The following is an 11,274-nucleotide window of genomic DNA, read 5'->3' on the forward strand; positions in this document are numbered from 1 at the left end:
TAAGAGTAAACATGAGTAAAAGATCAGTTGCATAATTACCAATTCCAACCAGAATATTTTCAGCTAAATGCAGCAACAAAGTGAAATAGATGAAACCTCACAGACACTGTCACTCAGACCCTCAATTACTCAACGCTCAACTCTCAGCCCTCAATGCACACGCTCAATAGGTACCTGCGCTCACTGGGGGTGTTCAGACTCATGAGGGGCTCCTACAGCCCAATAGGTACCTGCGCTCACCTGGATCTGCACATGTAGTGCAGGGTGTAGTATGAGTACAACCAACTCAGCAAGTAACAGAAATAAATAAGGAATCGAGAAGTAGTGACGAGCTATACAGAACAATTCAGTTGATAATTTTCACAGTTAAGAGTAAACATGAGTAAAAGATCAGTTGCATAATTACCAATTCCAACCAGAATATTTTCAGCTAAATGCAGCAACAAAGTGAAATAGATGAAACCTCACAGACACTGTCACTCAGACCCTCAATTACTCAACGCTCAACTCTCAGCCCTCAATGCACACGCTCAATAGGTACCTGCGCTCACTGGGGGTGTTCAGACTCATGAGGGGCTCCTACAGCCCAAGCGCTATAATCTGCACGGATAACTCACGTGCTACACGGACAACTCACGTGCCATAGTATAAATATCTGGATCAGCACGGATAACTTACGTGCTATAGTATAATATAAGGATCCGCACGAACAACTCACGTGTTGCACGGATAACTCACGTGCTATAGTATAGTATCTCACAAATAGGCCCTCGGCCTTACTCAGTCATGAACCTCTCTAGTCTCATAGCTCTCAATAAAGAAAAGGAAAATAACCCAAATCAAAGTGTTACAGTATATCATACGGAAAAATAACAGAGACTGAGGTAAACATGTACAAGAATCACTATGACTGAATATAACTACCATGAGTAGGAATATAGCCTAAGCATGAATTCTAATATGAAAGGCAGTCAAGTTCTAGTAGACATGAATGCATATAAACACAAATAAAAGGCTATTAGACTTCACAGTCTCCCGTGACGGACCAAGTCTCAATCCCTCATGGCGTACAACCACACGTCTGTCACCTAGCATGGGTGCCGCCTCCAAACAGTCACATTATACCAATCTATGGGTTTCATACCCTCATGACCAGATTTAAAATTGTTACTTACCTCAACAGTGTATAACTCATACTCTGGAATGCTCTTTCCTCTCGAATCGGCCTCCAAATGACCCGAATCTAGCCACAAGCAATAAAATACGATCAATATGAGCTAAAGTAGTGACGTTTACAGCTTCAAATCCAGTCCCCACCATGCACAGCAACATCACCATCCAACATCTACACACAAGGGGCAGAAGTGTAGTATGAGTACAATTGATCCCATGTACTAAATAAGTAACAAACCTAACCTTAGATTGAAAGTAGTGACGAGCTAGAACAAAGGTTGGAGTATAACACCACTAGCCAACAACAGTTCATAACAACATAATAAAAGTGATAAAAGAAGTAACTCAGAGATATAGTGCTTAGCTCGTTCACCATTCCGGAAAATAGGAATGTTTTTCAAGTATATCAGTGAAAACCCAAATCTTTTTACCGAAATCACCAAAATATGAGTATGTTTATAAAATTGTGATTTTCCCCAAAACTTTCAACAGGTAAATATTTTATTTTCAAATGGCATGAGGAAAGTACATCTCTATTCCTATATGTCAATGTGTTTGTGAAGTCATGAATGATGCAATGTCGTACAATATGAGGAAAATACATCTCTATGCATGTATGTCAAGTGTGCATGTCGAATGCAATGCAACTCAGTTATAAAATCATATGCATACTCTTAGAGTATCAATTCACTCAGTCCTCCCAGTCACCCAGTCCTCACAGTCACTCGGCACTCGCACTCGCACTCGCACTCGCATTCAGTAGGTACCTATGCTCACTGGGGTGTACAGACTCCGGAGGGGCTCCTTCAACCCAAGCACTATAACAAGTCAATCATGGCATAAAATAATAAAACATGATGCGGCGTGCAACCCGATCCCATCATAAATCAATAATACCTATTGCGGCGCGTTGCCTGATCCCATCAATATCCTCACCATCAAGCCTTCGGCCTCACTCAATCATCAATCTCTCCAGTCTCTCGGGATCACAATATCGTGAAAATCAGACCAAAATGATGATGTGATGTATCATAAATGGTAACAGATACTGAAATATGATATGCAAATGAATGCGTATGACTGAGTCTGTAATTGCAATGTAAGCAAATAACTCAACATCAGAAATTACCTTAGTGGGTTCCAACAGGATAATCATATAGCCTAGACTTGGTTTGTAACATGGATCACAACTCAATTACTCTAGCACATAGAGATTTCATAGATACAAATAAGATTAGGTAAATACACAGTACCACAGAAATAACTGACTCACAATTCACACGGTGCACGCCCACACGCCCGTCACCTCAACACCAAACACATAACACGTATAATAAGGGTTCATACCCTCAGCTCCAAGTTTAGAAGTATTACTTACCTTGAACAAGTCAAATCCAATACCGAGCAAGTCGAGCGATGCTCCAAAAATGCCATATCGCGCATACCGACCTCCGAACAGCTCGAAACTAGCCAAAAGCAACTCAAATACATCAAATAAAGTCTAAGGAAGCAATTCCAATTGATAAGGTCGAATCTTTACTCGAAAGACCAAAATCAACCAAAAAACAAACTCGAGCCCGTACCTCGAAACCCGACAAAACTCACAAAATCCGACAACCGATTAAATTTCGAGTCCAACTATACTAGTTTCACTCCAATCCGACTCCAAATCGATGTTAAAAACTCGAAAATTTGCTTTATGAAACTTTAGGCTAAAACCCCCAATTTCTCTTTAAAATTCATAATCCAAATATAATCACGAAATATAATCAAAACCGAGTGTAGAAAACTTAACCCAATCCTTGTGATGAAATTTGCTTCAAAAGTCGTCTCAATCTGAGCCCCAAATCTCAAAATATGATAAAAGAACCAAAAACCTCGATATATAGCTTCTGCCAAGGCATTGCCGCATCTGCGATGCACTTAGCCGATTCTGCAGCGTCGCTTTTGCGACAAACGTTCCGCTTATGCAGAGATGCACTGGAGAAATGGCCCTAGCACCTACGGAGAAACATCCGCTCCTGCGACATCGCAGGTGCGACACGAGGACCAACATCTGCGCCAACTCCCGCTACTGCGCTCAAAATCTCGTATCTACGAGCACGCAGGTGCGCTACAAAAATCCGCTTCTGCAGTCTTCCTCACCAGCTCTCACCTCGCTTCTGTGATGGACAGCCCGTATCTGCGAATTCGCTTCTACAGCCAAGATTCCGCAGATGCGGCTACTCCAGTACCAACAACTCTTCAACAAGGCAACAAGAGGAAAAATAGTCCGAACCATGTCTGTAACTCACTCGAGCCACTCAGGACCCTGACCAAATATATCAACAAGACCCATAACATAATACGGGCCTACTCGAGGCCTCAAATCACATATAACAACATCGAAACGACGAATCTCACCTCAATTCGAACTTGAATGAACTTTGAACATTCAACTTCCAAAACTCGCGCCGAAACCTATCAAATCAACCCGGAATGAACCCAAATTTTGCACATAAGTCCCAAATGACATAACGAAGCTATTCCAATTCTCGGAACCACAATCCGAACCCGGTCAAACTTATGAACTTTTCAAATCTTCAAATTTTCAACTTTTGCCAATTAGCACCGAATTCTTCTAGAAATATCCAAATACAAATTCGGGCATACACCCAAGTCCAAAATTACCATCCGAACCTAACGGAGTCCTCAAAACTTCATTCCGAGGTCAAATTCACAAAAGTCAACTTGGTCAACTCTTCCAACTTAAAGTTTAAATCATGAAATTCATTCATCCAAATTGATTTCGATTAACCTGAAAATCAAAACCGACGATTCAGACAAGTCATAATACATCATACGGGGTTACTCATGCCCTCAAACTACCGAGCAAAGTGCAAATGATCAAAACGACTGGTCGGGTCATTACAATCCTCTCTCACTTGAACATACGTTCGTCCTCGAACGTGCCGAGAGTCGTTCCAAAGCCATCAAACCGCTGTGTAACCTTACCATGCACATATCCGGGGGTGATACCATGTCACCCTATTCCATATAGGCCCGACAACACAACATAACTGGAGATCATTACTTCAACCTTAGCCCGTAAACCACAAAATCCAATTTTCAATATCCGAAATTTCCTATAAGAACTGAATCTCGCATCTACACACTGTATAAGTCTGATCCAGCTGCATCAAGTCATAACCATCACCCAATACAAAATCACATGATATACCACATAACGCAAATACTCATAGCAATAACTTTCGATCACAGTTGCTGCTCAAAATGAACCCGGTTCCGACAATAAACCTCATATCAAACAAAACCTCGCTCTAAAACCTTCGTACACTGCCAATGATGAAATAAACACGCATAAATTCATCACTACTTATCATATCAACAGGCCATAAAGCTCCCTCTCATTTGACAAGAACTAAAGCCAATTTCTAAGCCGATCAACGACATTATCCTTGCAAATATACCGCAAAAAAATCCGATAGCACCCAATTCTAGGTCAAATGACCTTACTTTATCTAATACAGCCGCCCTACTGACATTCTACACTAATTCAACCTAGAGCCATAAACCGTGCAATCCGTGCACCAATAAGTAACAATTCATATGTACCCAAAAATGGAAAATGACTCAAACGATAGAACCATCCTGCAAGTTCAACAAGTACCACCACAACCGCAATGCTACAAAGCTATCTTACATAGTAGAACCAAGAAACACAAATATAACACAAAGGATCATATCCCAACATAACCCAACTGCAATGCATGACCCCATCCAAACACTGGTCCACATGAAATACCTCAAGACACAATGCTCAAAATCAACAACCACGTGCAATTTGACGCCTAGTACCAAAAGTGCATGACAATAACCACCGAGAAGAAAACAACACCATACCTCATAACTAGACAAAGGCCATAACCAAGGCACAATTAACCATTCCGCACCCCAATAACCATTCCGCTCGAATTCCGCTATAAGGCCCAAACAGAACTGCACCATATGTGCATATAACCAACAAATCATAACCCCTCGTAGCATAGAGGATCAACACATAGATCATATCAGAACACGAATAAGCTCCACTCTAACTGAATGTCACATCCCTCAACAATAGCAGTACGGAGTCAACCAATCCGACCCGGTGTAGAATACACATCCTCATTAGGCCTACCAATGAACCCCAAATCAACTCTGGTCACCCACAAATAGATAAATAACCCTCTGAAAGTCCACAATGACAAAATCATAACACACAATATTCTCTAGCTAGCCTTGGCCACATTTTTCACAGTCCACAACCACGAAACAATTTGCTCGTGAGAACTCCTGGTCTCCAAATTCGTAGAACACACGAATCACCATATCTGGTCCCAACTCCACCACCCGAATGTCTAACACATCTATCATACACGATCATCCCACGAGGAATACTTCTATAATTCTTCCGTGCTATATAGCAAAATCTGAATATCAGTAGTCGATCAACTAGGCGAGTAGCGCAAAACCAATGAAGCATCCGTAAGTCAACACACAGTGCGCCTTCTGAAATGCACACCCTTCTCAGGAATTACCAAGTAATTATAGCATCCATCTAAACATCGAAAACCATCCATGTCGTATAAGAATTCATGACCTTCCTTTCAAAACTGAACCGTGACCTTGCACACGAATATCTTAATTCCACACAACACACCGCATCATTCATGCCATCATATGAAAAGTAAGAGGATCTCATAATCAACTCTGAGTCACCAGCAGAACACATACCCGGTCATTCAAAAACCTTCCATTTGATCCCATCCAGGAGAAAATCACAATACGTAACATGCTCCTCATGCCGGTAGGAAATATCCATCTCAAACTGTTGTAGAAACCATCTAGAACTCTTCGAAACCCATTAACACGTAACCAAGCCATCAGAACTGATCCTCTCTAACTCAACCAAGCCACACAAGTCGCCAAACCCTAGAGTATTTACACCAATCACATGTAGAGACTCACCACATCATAAGAACCAAAAGAACCGATCATATCCATTACCGTGCTGATTCAACCTACTACCAGACTATCCTATTTCTCCGAGTTTCTTTTGAATTGCCTTCAAGTTGATACTTATTCTTGCCATAATACCACGATCCTCAACCCAAAACTCACCACACGAGATCCTAGAATAAAACCACACACCCTAAATTCCATAAGTCACTGTATTCCCTCTTAAGCACCCCAAAAGTACCACAACCGAGATACTCTCTCTGAAGATACCTTCTGTGAATCTAAAGTCGTTTCCTCCACCTTTCTGATACCAAGATGTAAAATCCATAATGATATAGAAATACCGCAAGCCTCAACACCATCCAATGCAAATCTCAGATTTTAGCCATATACAAATCTACAAAATTCTCAGTTGCTACATGAAAATCTTGAATCCATTAGAACTTTCTCAAGCGTCAACCACCCTGATAAAATCTCAACTGCAGCGACCAAACGGACCGAACGACCTGTGCCCCATTAGCACAACATCACCCAAAGAAGTGACTCCGCCTTAGCGCAACCGAGCAAATTTCTACAACATTCGCACTACATCCATCATGAATAACAACTCAAATCATTCCATGATTCCCATATACCCATAAAGTGTAACATATCCCGTATCCAGAAATTCCTTTACTCGAGTCATCCTCGATCTCAACCTCTACAAGTCATAACCGATCCACAAGTATGCCTCAGACCAAAACCAATACAACACGTAACCATGCAATCAAATTGTCGATAACAGACTCCGCCACTTAGCTCAATGCCATAAAATAGAACCTTTGATAACTCATCCTACCCATACTCTATTACTTCAATAATACCTTAGGGAGATTCAACTAAATCCTTCATAGACTCACATAACACAAATCATATAGTACCTCAAATCATCTACTAAGCTCGCATACATCCACATGACGATTGGGTCGACTTTCTCAACCAAAATCAAATTCAAATCTTAACATATATACCCCGCTGGTAGAAAGGAAACTCTACACACAACATTATAAGGATCACACCCCCGTAAATTACTCCCAAGAAGATAACCCACCTGCTTAGCCTCAAATTGACATCTTGCTATACCCTTTCGCAGACACGATTACTACGCCATCACTTAATCTTTCTGAGTCTAAACTCACAACAAGACATGAAAATCTACTTTGTTCCACAATTAAACAGCATGAAAAATATTTCAACACACTCATAATTCGAGACTATACATCACATCAGGACAATAATCTAGCACCCAATAGTCCTTTTTACATCTCAAGCGAACTATTCTCGTCATATTTAACCCATCTGAACACATCACGCAGTTAAATAATACACATAATATATCCATCCAACCACTCATTGAGTCACAAATTCCACTCATAGGGACGTTATCGGACATATAAGTCCAAAAACACGTACTCACACAACCAAAATCCCCGTGCTCAAGCTACGGTCAAAACGCGATCTCAAGTCCTCCAGGCTAGCCTATCATCAGCATGCTAAAATCATATCTCATACCTCATCCATGGAATCACAAGACATCGATGCATAACCGATATCGAGCGCTCATATGCGCATACGAATGCGTGGAAGGAATTAAAAAAGTTACACTTCAAGCTGAATCAATGTCGCACGATAAGTAAATAAAGATGGAAAATTTATCCTAAATGCCCTGTAGCCTCTCAAATATAGGTATGGACGTCATCATACCGATCCTCAAGACTCTACTAGACACTTGCTCATGACTTGTAGAACCTATGAACCTAGAGCTCTGATACCAACTTGTCACGACCCAAAATCCAACTAGTCGTGATGACACCTAACCCAACCCGTCAGGTAAGCCAATTAGCAACTAACCAATTTAATGAGATTTATAAAGAAAAGAAATGATAATACAACTGCTTTTATACAAGAATTTCCCAAGGACTGGTAGTACAAACCATGAGCTTCTAAGATTTAGAATTTACAAAGATGGTATGAAATAAAGTACATCATGTGTTTGAAACATACATGAACAGATTAAAATTCTAAAGCTACCAAGATCAAGAGGCAGCTATGACCGAAACGCAAGTACATCTTCAAATACAGCTCTCGCCGTGCACAACAACATCACCATGCAACATCTGTACGCAAGGTGCAGAAGTGTAGTATTAGTACAACCGACCCCATGTACTCAATAAGTAACAAACCTAACCTTAGGTTGAAAGTAGTGACGAGCTGGAACAAAGGTCGGAGTACAACACCAATAGTCAACAACAGTTCATAACAACATAATAAAAGTGATAAAAGAAGTAACTCAGATATATAGTGCTCGGCTCATTCATAGTGCCAGAAAATAGGCATACTTTTCAAGTATGTTAGTGAAAATCCAAATCTTTTACCGAAATCATCAAAATATGAGTACGTTTGTAAAACTGTGATTTTCCCAAAACATTCAATAGGTAAATATTTCATTTTCAAATGGCATGAGGAAAGTACATCTCTATGCCTATATGTCAATGTGTATGTGAAGTCATGAATGACGCAATATCGTACAACATAAGGAAAATGTATCTCTATGCCTGCATGTCAAGTGTGCATGTAGAATGCAATGCAACTCAGTGATAGAATCATATGCATACTCTCTGTCATGATCCAAAATCCATTAAAGGTCATGATGGCGCCAGACACCGCTGTAAGGCAAGCCAAAAATAAATACTTAATTTGGTTCTCATTTTAATATTTTTGAAATCATATTTTCCTTAGATTAAATAGTAAAATATGGAATTCACAGTGTAAATAATAATATTCTTAACAATTTCAACACTGAACAACCCATAATCACCCAAAAACTTGGTGTCACAAGTACATGAGCATCAACTAAGAAGTAAAAATGAAGTACAACATCTGTCCGGAATACAACTTAGACAGGAAAAATACAAATAACTCTGAAGGAGACTCTGCTGGCTGCGGGTCGTAATATGGAATGCAACTCACGTAAGTCCCCATATGCATACACGCCTCTGCTCTTAAAAGGACACTAGTCACATATGTACATGCACAAAAATATGCAGCAATTGTAGTATGAGTACGTAATCAACGTATACCCAGTAAGTATCTAGCCTAACCCCGGAGAAGTAGTGACTAAGGGTCGACATCGACACTCACTATTGGTCCAATAATATCCAGTATAGTAAGGAGGTGAGCAAATATGAGGCAAAGTAAATAAATGTAATAAGCAAGTATAAATCACGTGGTACAAATCCCCCTCTTTACTAGGAACTCAAGCTCTTTATTAGAAATTCCCTCCTTAACCGGAGCATATATATAGATATAGCGGATCTCATCCTATAGATTGTCATAACTCAAAGCGGGAAAACTCACAGATACACTGGCTTCTTGCCAAATATTATGCACGATTCCATGAGGATATGATATAGGAAATGCCGAGGCGTACGACTCGATCCAACATAAATATTTAAGCTGTGCACTGCCGAGGGTCGAACGGCACGAAGCATAGATGCATCTATTATACTGCCGAGGCGAATGGCCTGCTCCCATGAGAGTGTGGTACATAAATCCTGTCGAGACGATCGGCCCAATCCCATAAGAGTGAAATACATAATCCTGCAGAGGCGAACGACCCGATCCCATTAGAATAAGAAGCTTTGACGGGTCCTTGACCCCACTCACGAATAAACGTGTGAGTTGTAATTTCTTTAACAATAACCTTTTAATGAAGTATATATGTCACGGAAACATTCTGGAAGAGGAGTAAAGTTATTCGGTGACTAATTATGAACTCGTGAAGTCTCTACAATAGCAAGTCTAGTCTCAAGTAGAAATATAAAATAGAGGAATTTAATAAGCGAGGAAATGCTCAAACAGTGCATCAACATCATGATATGAACCTAAGCCTTCCCGAACAATAACATGAACATAGATATGTACGAGCTCTCGTCACCTCGCGCGTACGTAGCCCCCATAACAAGTAGCACACATTAACATATAACACCTAGGGGTATTTTGCCCCTCAGAAAGTTAGACAGGAGACTTACCTCATCTCAAAGCTTACTTTCCGGTCCAAAATTGTGCTTTAAATCCTCAACTCGGTGCCAAACGATCGAAGCGAGTCAAATGTTATATAAAATAGTCAATACATGCTCAAGAGTTCACATCTTAGCTATTAAAGTGATTTTTCCAACAAAAATTGAAGAATTCCTAAAATTCACCCCGGGCCCACATGCCCGGTTTTCGAAATTTTTTGAAGATAACCACTACCCATAACATCATGAACTCAAATATATGATTTGTTCTCAATTCCATGTCCTAATTCGTGGTCGAAATCCAAAAATATAAATTTCTAGGTTTCTTTCAAAATCCAACATTCTATCAATTTTCATGCCTGAATCCATGTATAAATCTTGTATTTAACTCACAATACGCGGGAATCGCTTACCTTGACATAGATGATGAAAATCCCTCCTTGAAGTTCTCCAAAATCACCCCAACCAAGTGAAAAATGAGAGAAGAAGAGCCAAATTCCGCTCTTAAAATGATTTTGCCCAGCGATTTTCGCACCTGTGGTGCCTTGGCCGCATCTGCGATCCCACACCTTTGATAAAATCCTCGCAGGTGCGCATTTACCTTACCTGGCTAAGCTCCGCATCTGTAGACAAAAGGGACCGCTTCTGCGAGCCCATCCGCTCCCGCGACTATTGCTCTCGCACCTGCGGTCACACAGGTGCGCCAAAACTTCCACACCTGTGGTGGCTGGGCTCCCCTCACTCTTTCGCTTCTGCGACTCGTAGCTCACACCTGCGCCTGGCCAAGCGTAGGTGCGATTATGATAGCAACTGGGAGCTTCGGCTATTGCTCCTAATTTCCAACTTGGTCCGAGCCTCGTCCGATTTCCACCCAGGGTCCCCGGGGCAGCGCCCGAATATACCGACAAGTTTGGAATCATAAAACGGACTTGCTCGAACCCTCAAATCACGCCAAACAACATCGAAATCATGAATCACACCCCAATTCAAGCTTAATGAACTTTAGAATTTCAAACTTCTACATTCGATGCCAAAACCTTTC

Source organism: Nicotiana tomentosiformis, chromosome 7, assembly GCF_000390325.3.
Source record: "Nicotiana tomentosiformis chromosome 7, ASM39032v3, whole genome shotgun sequence".
Taxonomy (NCBI): domain Eukaryota; kingdom Viridiplantae; phylum Streptophyta; class Magnoliopsida; order Solanales; family Solanaceae; genus Nicotiana; species Nicotiana tomentosiformis.